This window comes from Centruroides sculpturatus, unplaced genomic scaffold (genome assembly GCF_000671375.1).
Source record: "Centruroides sculpturatus isolate CEXI.00-Female unplaced genomic scaffold, Cexi_2.0 scaffold1365, whole genome shotgun sequence".
Taxonomy (NCBI): domain Eukaryota; kingdom Metazoa; phylum Arthropoda; class Arachnida; order Scorpiones; family Buthidae; genus Centruroides; species Centruroides sculpturatus.
This window is the reverse complement of record NW_019385614.1, coordinates 63,320-73,556: the sequence shown is the minus strand read 5'-3', so window position 1 is coordinate 73,556 and position 10,237 is coordinate 63,320. Positions and strand designations below refer to the sequence as shown.

General features: G+C 31.7%; 1 pseudogene; it reads left to right on the top strand.

Annotated features, from left to right (window-relative positions):
- Positions 1–600: 600 nt before the first annotated feature.
- LOC111640594 overlaps positions 601–10,237 on the top strand; it is a 68,451-nt pseudogene continuing 58,814 nt past the window's right edge.

The window sequence follows — 10,237 nt, the reverse complement described above, 5'->3', positions numbered from 1 at the left end:
TAAAACATGTTTTATAAACACGATTTCGTCGGTGGTTTTTCAAATGATTTCTTTTTTCAATGCACCAAGCAACTTTCTAATAAATTCTTATTTAACAGCGTAACTGATTCAACACATTTCTTCTAACAGATTTACTTCATAAACAGAAATTTTTAGAATATTCAAGGAGAAAAGATAATAAAGAAGAAGAAAATTGGCATTCTCTGAAGTTTCTCCTGAAAGAATATTAATAATATTAATGTTTTCTTAAAAACATTATTATTTTTAATTAAAATGTAAAGATTTGTTGATATTTTAAATCTATTTGATAACCATTTTTCTGTAAATAATAAACACATTCTGATTACATCCAAAGAATTGTTCTGCATCCGATGTATACGAACAAACGGCCTCTGCTTGGTCAAAGTTTACCATAGATCTACCTATCTGTGTTTCCCAAACTGGAGTACCGCAAACTTCTGGAATCTTAAATTAGTTTCGAACGATTGCCTTATTGTTCACAGTGTTTGTTTATTTTATAAGTTTTTTAAAATCACTATTTGTGTTATATCAAAATATGATATAAACATTTTGAATTACTTTAGAAAACTAGTTTACGTGCTTNCTATAAATAACGAAAGTAACTTAGTCTTTTATTCGAGGCTATTTATATATTAAATGTACTGGCTCGGTTTAAATTTGGGAATGGTGCGTTAAATATTCCCAGGCAGAGAAAGGGAGAAGAAGAAACACATGGAGGACAACAGCTGAGTTCGTTTGGATGTAAGGGAAGAGGATAAATTTCACTTTGTTTCCTTCGTCTGCCATCATTTATGGGCCTAACCATGACCTTCTCTTGCTTACTAAACTATATTGACTGCTAAAACTGCAGAGGAGATGCTCGGTTATATTCTGGGTTTGAAACTGTAAAAAATTTCCTGTATTTTGTGTTAAATTGTAAAAAAAAATGAGCGGTCCCACGTGTCCTGGATTTATGCCTCACGGTGTTAGGCCGACTAGATGTCGTAGGTGCTTCAGAGATCTCAGCGAGCACAAATTGGATGCGAAGGATAAGGCGCCGGCTCCGAGAAAGAAACAGGAAGAAAAGGAATCGCCGAGCGTTGTCCTATCCCCTCCCCGTAGAAGACGTGAGACCGAAACGGTGGGTAGGACGAGGTCGGAGATTCTTAAGGCCGCCGGACATAGTCTGGATGGTTCGGAACAGGGTCAGTCGGTAAGGACTTTTAATTCCACCGGTAGACGTTCCAGGTCGCGTTCTTCGTCAAATGATGGTCAGGCGAAGGTAAACAAAGAGAGTGAAGAAAGCAATGTGACCGATAGCACGTCTTCCGACGAGGCTATTTTGGAGAGGTCGGAACCCGACGGGGCATCCGAGAAGACTGAAGAAAATGAAACGGAAGCGCAGAAGGCAAAACGTATTAAAATTATTGCAGCGAAGGAAGTCGATAAGCAGTTGTCGGCACTCAGTGATAACACGGTAGAAAATACATCTCCGGATGTTGAATTTATCTTGCACGTGAAAACGTCCGTTAAGAGTAAAATTGATGGCGATTCCGAAAGTGTCGCCGCCACAGAAAATACCGAAACGACCGAAACAACTCTCGTATATCAGGATTCTATTGAGGATTTGCAGTCGACCATAGCATCCCAAAAGAAACAAATCGAATCCTTGGAAGAAAAATGTACTCGACTCGAAAAAGAAAAGAAGGATATTTTACAAAGGAGAATTGTTTCGGAAGCAGATAAAAGATCTTTAGAGAAAACTGCTTCAGAGTTATTAAAACTTAGGACAAAAGTTAATGAATTAGAAACTAATAACGTAGAATTAAAGGATGAAAATAAAAGCTTGAAAATAGAAGTTAAAGAAGTTAAAAATGAATTAAAAAAGAGAGAGACGCCCGAACAAGTAGCAACAAAAGTGAACGGCTTAACAGAAAAGTTGCATCAAGCCGAAACATTATGTGAGGATTTAATGGAAGAAAATGAAGAAATTAAAAAGGAAGTTCGTAAATTGGAGGAAGAATTAGAAGAATTACATGATAATTTTCGAGAGGATCAAGCATCAGAATTCAGAGATTTAAAGAGGGAAATTGAAGCAATATCCAAAAACTGTAGAGTTTTACAGTTTAAATTACGCAAATCGGAGAAAAAATGTGAACAGATGGAATTAGAAAAGAACGAAGCTGAAAACAGATTAAAAGAAATGCAAGCCACTGCCATTATTGATGTAGATAAAACTAAAATGAAAACATTAGAAAATGAACTTAAAGTTGCGAAGGAAGTTTATGTGAAAATGCAAGATGAACTAGAGATTCTAAAAGAAACAAACAAAAAATTAGAAAATGAAAATGAAAATCTTCGTACTCAAGGAAAAGGAAATAGAAGAAGTCTCTCTCCAATGCCAGAGGTTAGTTATGCTGTAAATTTTAAAATTTTATTGGTTTTTTATCAAAAAATTTATATTTTATTTATACATTGCAGTTTTATAGCAATTAAGAAATTTGTTCATTGTTACATAGTATTAAATCATATTGTGTGTCCGTCTCTCCTATTAGGGCCCACCAGTGGCCAAGTTTATAAAGCTGCCAAACACCGGTAGGTTGTTGTGGGTTCAAGCGTGACTAATAGTCTGGTCGTATGGAGTTTTCCAGGGTTTTGTCACATGTCTAACATTTAAATAGGGGAATTTTCTGTAGAAATTCTACCTGTGAGACATACTTCTCAGATTGTCTATGTGTTACATTGCCTTATCCCATCAGTTCTATATTCCTCTCTCATATTAACTACAGTAAATGTTATACAATTATCTTTGATTCGATTTGTAATATTTACAAAAGCATTCAAATTACACATTTCTTATTTTATTTAATTTAGTTTTGTTTTTAAAACATTCCGATTGCAAAATGATCAACATTAAGAAATATATGTTCTATCAAAAGAGAATAATGCAATTCAACATCTACAATATACCATAGTAAAATGAAAATAAATAAATTAATAAGCTATAACATTAATTTTCTTTGATGAATTTTAAAATAAATATACCTGTTGAAATTAATAAAATTATTTTTTTGTTTATTTGGTTCTCCTACCAGTAATTAAAATTCCTATTGTGTAGTTATTGTTTAAATATATTTAAAAATAGAGAAGTTAGAGACTAAACCATCTCTTTTTTTATGACTTTAATTACAAGTATATAAAATAGCTACAGGAATTTTTATTCACTAACAAATTTATTTCTTTATTTTAGTATTGTCGATAAATAAGTAAATATAGAATCTGTTCATTGACACCTTTTGAAGAAATTAATGCATTTTTTAAATCTATTTTGAATCATTCTCATTATTATTTCTAAATTTAACCTTAACAGGATCCTTGATTTCTTTTTGAGTATGTTGTCTCTTACTCTTAAATATTCACTCTTTTGTCTTTCATTTTAAAATTCCAGATACTATTTGTTATATATATAATGGTAACTAATAATAATTACGATCATAACACATATTTTCTAATTTTAATTTCAAATATTTGTTTTATTCTATTCAAACAAAAATTCTGTAATGTAAGTTTTAATTCTGGTTATAAGACTTGCTATTTTAAATTATTGTTTTACTCATTAACTTTATTTAAAAAAATTTTATTCTTTAAACCCATTGAAAACTCCACAATACATTAATTATTACTTGACTTTTAAATAATAACAATACTAGTAAATTCTATTATTGGTCTTTCTGAATTCACCAATTCTTAGAATGAGATATAAAAGAATGGATTACTATTAAATTTTAACTACTTCATCTCTGTGATATGTGAATATGTGAAAAGAAATTTTTCAAAAAAAAAAAAAAAAAAATTGTTCTTTGGAATAACTCAATTATATTTCACATATGAAGAATGAAATTTATTTTTCATTTTGAAAATTGTATGAACTATAAACTAAATTTAAAATTTTGCAATGGTTTCCATGAATTAAGGAACAAATGGAAAAATTGTTACAAGTTAAAAAATACACATCCAGGTTACTGGTTCTCTCCAGATAAAAATTTGTGATAATCACTCTATTAAGTACATCTTGACTTACCTGTGGAAAAGATGGACTTTTATTGATTTGGACTCCAGTTCATATGCATGCATGTCCAGCTCAAATGTTCCTTTCTATGGTGGGTAGTTAGGGGTATATATGTTACCGCTAAAGCTCGAAAGTTGTTAATGTGTACATTACCTAGCTAATCTGCAGATTAACTAGGGTGATCCGTTAAAGTTGTGAAAATTGTTCCATTTCTCAAATTACCTAGATAATGTGCAGAGTATCTAGGTAATCCGCACATTACCTACTAGGCACTCGGTAAAGTAAAAATAAGATCTTTGCCACAAATAAATGTACCACAAATAGGTGTGCTTGTCGCAAAAACCAATTGCTATGAAATTCAAAGTGTCACCAATCTTTAGACTGCACTAATAAGTAAGCACAATTGGATAATGTTACCTATGGTGAGTAAAATGGCAGCTCGTCTCTGATTCCAGCAAACAGAAGAAAGGAAACAGTGGGGATGCACGCTCAAACCTAACCTAACCTATTCTAATAATTTGGTTGGTAATAATTATGGTAATTTATTAGAATAGGTTAGGTTAGGTTAGAACGTGCATCCCCACTGTTTCCTTTCTTCTGTTTGCTGGAATCAGAGACGAGCTGCCATTTTACTCACCATAGGTAACATTAACTGCACAATTATATCATGCGATCACTAGAAAAAGTATGATAACTTTATTATTTTTCGTCTCCAGTTTAAAAGTAGGGTATTGTTGAAGTCGTCTTGGTCCCCTCAGTTCAGATAGATACTCAAAGTTCCGAAACTCCATAGGTGGTTATCTATATAATAATTTCCCTAATTGTATTCATATTTTAAACCGTTTGATTTTTTGTATGTTTTTTAATTGGTTGATGATTGATTCTATCAACTAATTTGTCAATTGTTTGATTATATTAACTTGATTCTTTAGATATCGAAAAATAAATAAAGAACAATATGTTAATTTAAGCATACAGAAATGTTGCTGCTGTTCCAGCAAAGGTCTTATTTTCACTTTACCGAGTGCCTAGTAGGTAATTTGCAGATTACCTAGATAATCTGCAGATTACCTAGGTAATTTGAGAAACAGAACAATTTTAGCAACTTTAATGGATCACCCTAGTTAATCTGCAGATTAGCTAGGTAATGTACACATTAACGACTTTCGAGCTTTAGCGGTAACATATATATATATATATTACTGGTTGCCTAGCATACCATACTGCTTTAGGTAGTCTTCTGCATACCATAGAAGCTGATACTTCTCTTCTTATACCTGCTGCAAGCATAGATTTGATATGAGTTAGAGTTGTAGTCTTACTTTTAAGGCTGCCTTAGTCATATCTTTGGAAAGCAGACTATTTTTGAACTTGCTCTTCATCCTGTGGACCAGATTGACTTATGTTCAACTACCTTATAATGTCTACCTGACTTTGCCTGGCTTCAAATTTGCCTATAGTTCCATAGTGCCACTAGTAAATGTCATCTTGAAGTCATTTTTACAAAATGACTATTTTGAAATTTTTTTTTTTCACTGCCTTACGTGACTAGATTGTTTGTTCTTGCATATATAAACCTATGCAAGCATAAGTCATTTGTATTCCATACATTAATGTTGCACGACTTTGCCTGTAACATATTTTGGTTTTGTGCATTTTGGACTATATTTAGCTAAATTATTATAATTTTTCCATTTATTCCTTAATTTATGGAAACAGAATATTTATTATCTGTTTTATTGATTTTAATTTATTTATATTAGTTATTCAGATAATATAATAATAAAATTTTTTAGGTAGACATTAAGTAGCTGTAAATTTTTAAACTGATTATAATTTATCAGTTTAAGAATCCAAATTATTTAATTACATTCAAATCATTTTATTATAATTTAATACAGATACTCTGTGACCTTGAAAGTGCATCTATTTATAAATGTTGATAAAAAAATTTATTTTTATGCATGGATTTATTAAATTTGTAACATAAATATGATAACATTTGAACATATTAACTGATTATTACTTTTTAAATTAAAAACAAAAGTAAAACAGACTTCTAAGCACTGATACACAATAATAGTTAAAATATTATCAGAGTATGAATTAGTTTCATAAGTGCTTATCTTTATTTGAAATACAGTAGAGCCTCGATTATCCGACTCAATTGGGGACTTGGGTTGGTCGGATAATTGAAAAGTCGGATAACTGAAAAGTATGAAAAAATCCATTATTAGTGTAGTATATTATTATATCCCATGTAATTAGTATATTAGTATATCGCTATTAACCTACTTCGCATTGAATTTTCATCGATGTTAAACCTAACAAAAATTTTTTAAAATAATAATTGTTGCTATTGTATCGTTAAAAATTAGAAAATTAAGCCTCGTTTAAATACTGGCTCCCTTTCATGGTCGATCAAGTGTTGCCAGCTAAAACACGTAAAAATAATATTAAAGTAGCCAAGATATAGCCAAATATTGTAGCGCCACATCACTTGTGGACATTTGAAATTTGATGACTAGGACAGTCGGTTAACCAAGGTGTCAGTTAATCGGGGGTCGGATAATCGAGGCTCTACTGTACTATTATTTTAGAACAACAAAAGAAGAGAAACTGGCAGATATAAGTTATTCTCCAGCAAAATTAATTTGTAATAATTTTAAATATGTAAACATATACTGATTTTAAATATTTTGAAGATGTTATAAACAAAAATTGTAAAACTACTTTTAATATATTTTTGGTGATGTATTAGATTAATTTTAGTGGTTTTGAGAGCTTTTTAAAGTTACTTTATTTACTGTTTCAGATGATGAAAACAAAAGATCCTGGAACACCGAGCAATGAAAGTCTGCTTCGTGATCTCTATGATGCAATGGAAAGAGAGAATGATCTTAGAGAACAATTAAATTTCGCAGAAGATGAAAGTAAAGTTATCAGAAGAAAATTATCTACACTTGAACAAGAAAATGAAATATTAATGATGCAATTAAAGAAAATGACTACTACAAAACAAAGTAAATTAACAAATAATGAAGATAAAGAAGAAATGTCTTTGGAAGAACTTAAATTACATTTAGATTTGAGCGAACAAGAAATGTCTGTTTTAAGAAGGAAAGTAGATGAGTTGGAGCAAGAAAATGATAATCTTCAGTCAGAAATTAAATATCTTCAAAATAAACTAGTTAATCAGCCAATGACAAATATAAAACTTCCAGATGTACAGTACCAACTAAAAAATCTAGTCCTAGCTCTTATTTTGAACATAAAATGAAACTTCTTGAATACGAAGCTCGAGAATTAAGAAAAAAACTTATTGATAAAGATAAAGAGAATGAGAGATTACAGACTGAAGTTCAAGTATATAGAAGAAAAGCCTCTAAAGTTATTGTTCGAAGTCGATCATTAGATAGTGATAGCCAAGTAGATTTGAAAAAGCAGTTGCAACTAATAGAACAAGAAGCAGCAATGTTACGACAAAAGACTTCAGATTTAGATAATGAAAATAAAAAAACTAATGACTGAAAATAAAAGACTTCAACTCAGAATTAGTAGGAAGCCACCTCTTGATTCTGCTGGAGAATTACAGGTGGAAAATTTAGAATTAAAAACTAAAATCAGTACACTGGAGAAAAAACTTTCAGCTGCACAAGAAGAATTAGAAAAAGCTTTGAGTGGTGGATTCTCTCCAACAACAATTATAGCAGAATTTAAACCTCGCCGAGCATCATTAACTGAATTAGAGAATGAATTAATTACATCTTTAAAAAAGAAATTAAAATCAGAAGAAGATGAAAATTCTTCTTTGAAGACTAAACTTGTTCAGCTTGAAATTGATAACAATAAAATGACTAGAGATTATAAAAAGTTAAAAGATGCACTTAATTATAAAAAGAAGCCACCCAAGGTTATGCATGATACAGTAACTAGAATGGAACTTCGAGAAATTGTTAGTGATCTTCAAGATGAAATTAGTAAGTGTTTTTTTCTTTTCTTTTTTTTTTAAATAAATATTATTATATTTAATTTCATTACAGAACAAATTGTTTTTAGGTTAATGAAAAATATAAACTGTAAATTTTTAAGTCACAAATTTAAGATTTTTTACATTGAAAAGTTTGTTTTCTTGAAATTGAAAACCTTCAATGCATTAATAATTATTTCCATGAATAAGTCTATGGGTTAATAACAAAGTAAGTAGCTTCAGTCTAATATACTGATGATAGAAATAAGTCTAGATCACTTTTGGAAATTTACTCATTAATAAAAACACTTTATTTATGATCAGGAGAATCATATTTATTATTTTACACTGTTTACACAATTATAACACTTCACATCTTGTGTAATGTAATCAATAGAACATGATAACAATGAACTAATTTATTCATCTAGAAAGTGTTTACATTTCTTGTTCTTCACTGCAGTAATGTTATCATTTAAATTAATATGTTGAAAATTCTATACTGAAATTATGGTGCCAAAAGGTAACCTAGTAGATTAGAATCTTTCTTTCTTGGTTAGAGAGGTTGAGATTCTGTCTTATTCTCTGACTACATTCATTACTGAGATTGAAGTCTACGTTATCCTAAAAGTTTATCAGAAAGCAAAAACCAAGACCCTCGACTAAATACTACTGGTAGTGGGGAAGTATTCTAACTGATTGATATATTTCATCAATGAGTTCACTTAGATCTCTAGTGCAAAGACATCTTCTGGAACATGTAGGGCATTGTGTAGCATCCATGTAGAACAGTGGTTTCCAAAGTGGATGATACCATCTTCTTTGGGCAGTGACTAAATCTTGTGGGGTGAAAAGAAGCAAGGGGCACTGGAGCAGGTTCTGAACAGTACTGTAGGCAAGGGTTGTGTGATTGCAGGGTTGGCACCACATCAAGATGCCTTATCAGGACTGACACCACTGTGTTTTATAGGACACAGAAATTACGATGGCTGTTAGAATAATACGAGTGGTCTCATTTGTAGGCAGTCAGATTTGGCACGAGTGGTCTCATTTGTAGGCAGTCAGATTTGGGATGGAGATGGTTTGAGAGACAGCTTACCATAAGAAAGAAGTACACTCAGTGATAGATTTTCTAAACAAATACCATTTATTTATATAAACTTATTTACACATATGTACATACTAGAATTAACCATATAGAAATCAACTAGATCTGTATCATTCTCAATTAAATCATGTCAGATCCCTAATAGAGAGAGAGTTTACAATCAAAACCAAGGTTGATAAATACCTTAAAAGTTTAAAGGGGTGAACCCTTTCCTCGGGACTTCAAGGGTAGGATGGGTGATGGATGCCACTGGAGAAGTTCTGAAGATTTCTTAGAGGTGCAGATGTTGATATGATGTCCCTGGATGAGGGGTAGCTTTCCAGATACATGGACAGGCCCGCCGTAAGCGGGCGTGCAAGGCGTGCACCGCACACGGGCGGCACGTCCAGGGGGCGGCAAATCGAGCGATTGGTCACGTAATAATTAGTAATTGTCATAATACCCACCCTACTTATAGCATAAGAGATGTCTTTGCATGGAGAAAAAAATCCGACTGGCGCGCAATTACTATATTCTTATTTATATTATAGCGTTAACAGCGCCTCTATTGGCATTTATCAGAATTAAGATGCAATGCGAAACGTCTGTCGGCAGGTTGAACCATCTGGCGGGCACCCGAAAGCCAAGTACCAATAGTCGTGCTGTATGACAGAAGTTGACAGGTTTGGCGAAAATAGGGAATCCCTACAGAGCTTCCTTCTCAATTTGTACTTGTACGCATTCGAACAGTTCTATTGCATATCAAATTGCAATTATTTTGTTAATAATTCTTCTGACATGGGTCGAAGTATAATTAATGATATTTTAACTTGGTTAGGATTTAAATCTGAAGCTTAAAGACGATTCAAGTAGTGAAACAGACATTGACAGTATTGATTTGTTTAATGAAATCAATACTTTAAAGTTGCATTTTCCAGAAAACCAGTCTAATGATCCACAAACCCCATTACAATATCTTTTTACTAATGACTTAATTTCAACAGTTCCAAACACAGCAATAGCACTAAGAATATTACTTACATTGCCGGTTTCAGTTGCATTTGGTGAAAGGTCCTTTTCAAAGTTAAAAATTATAAAAAACTATTTAATT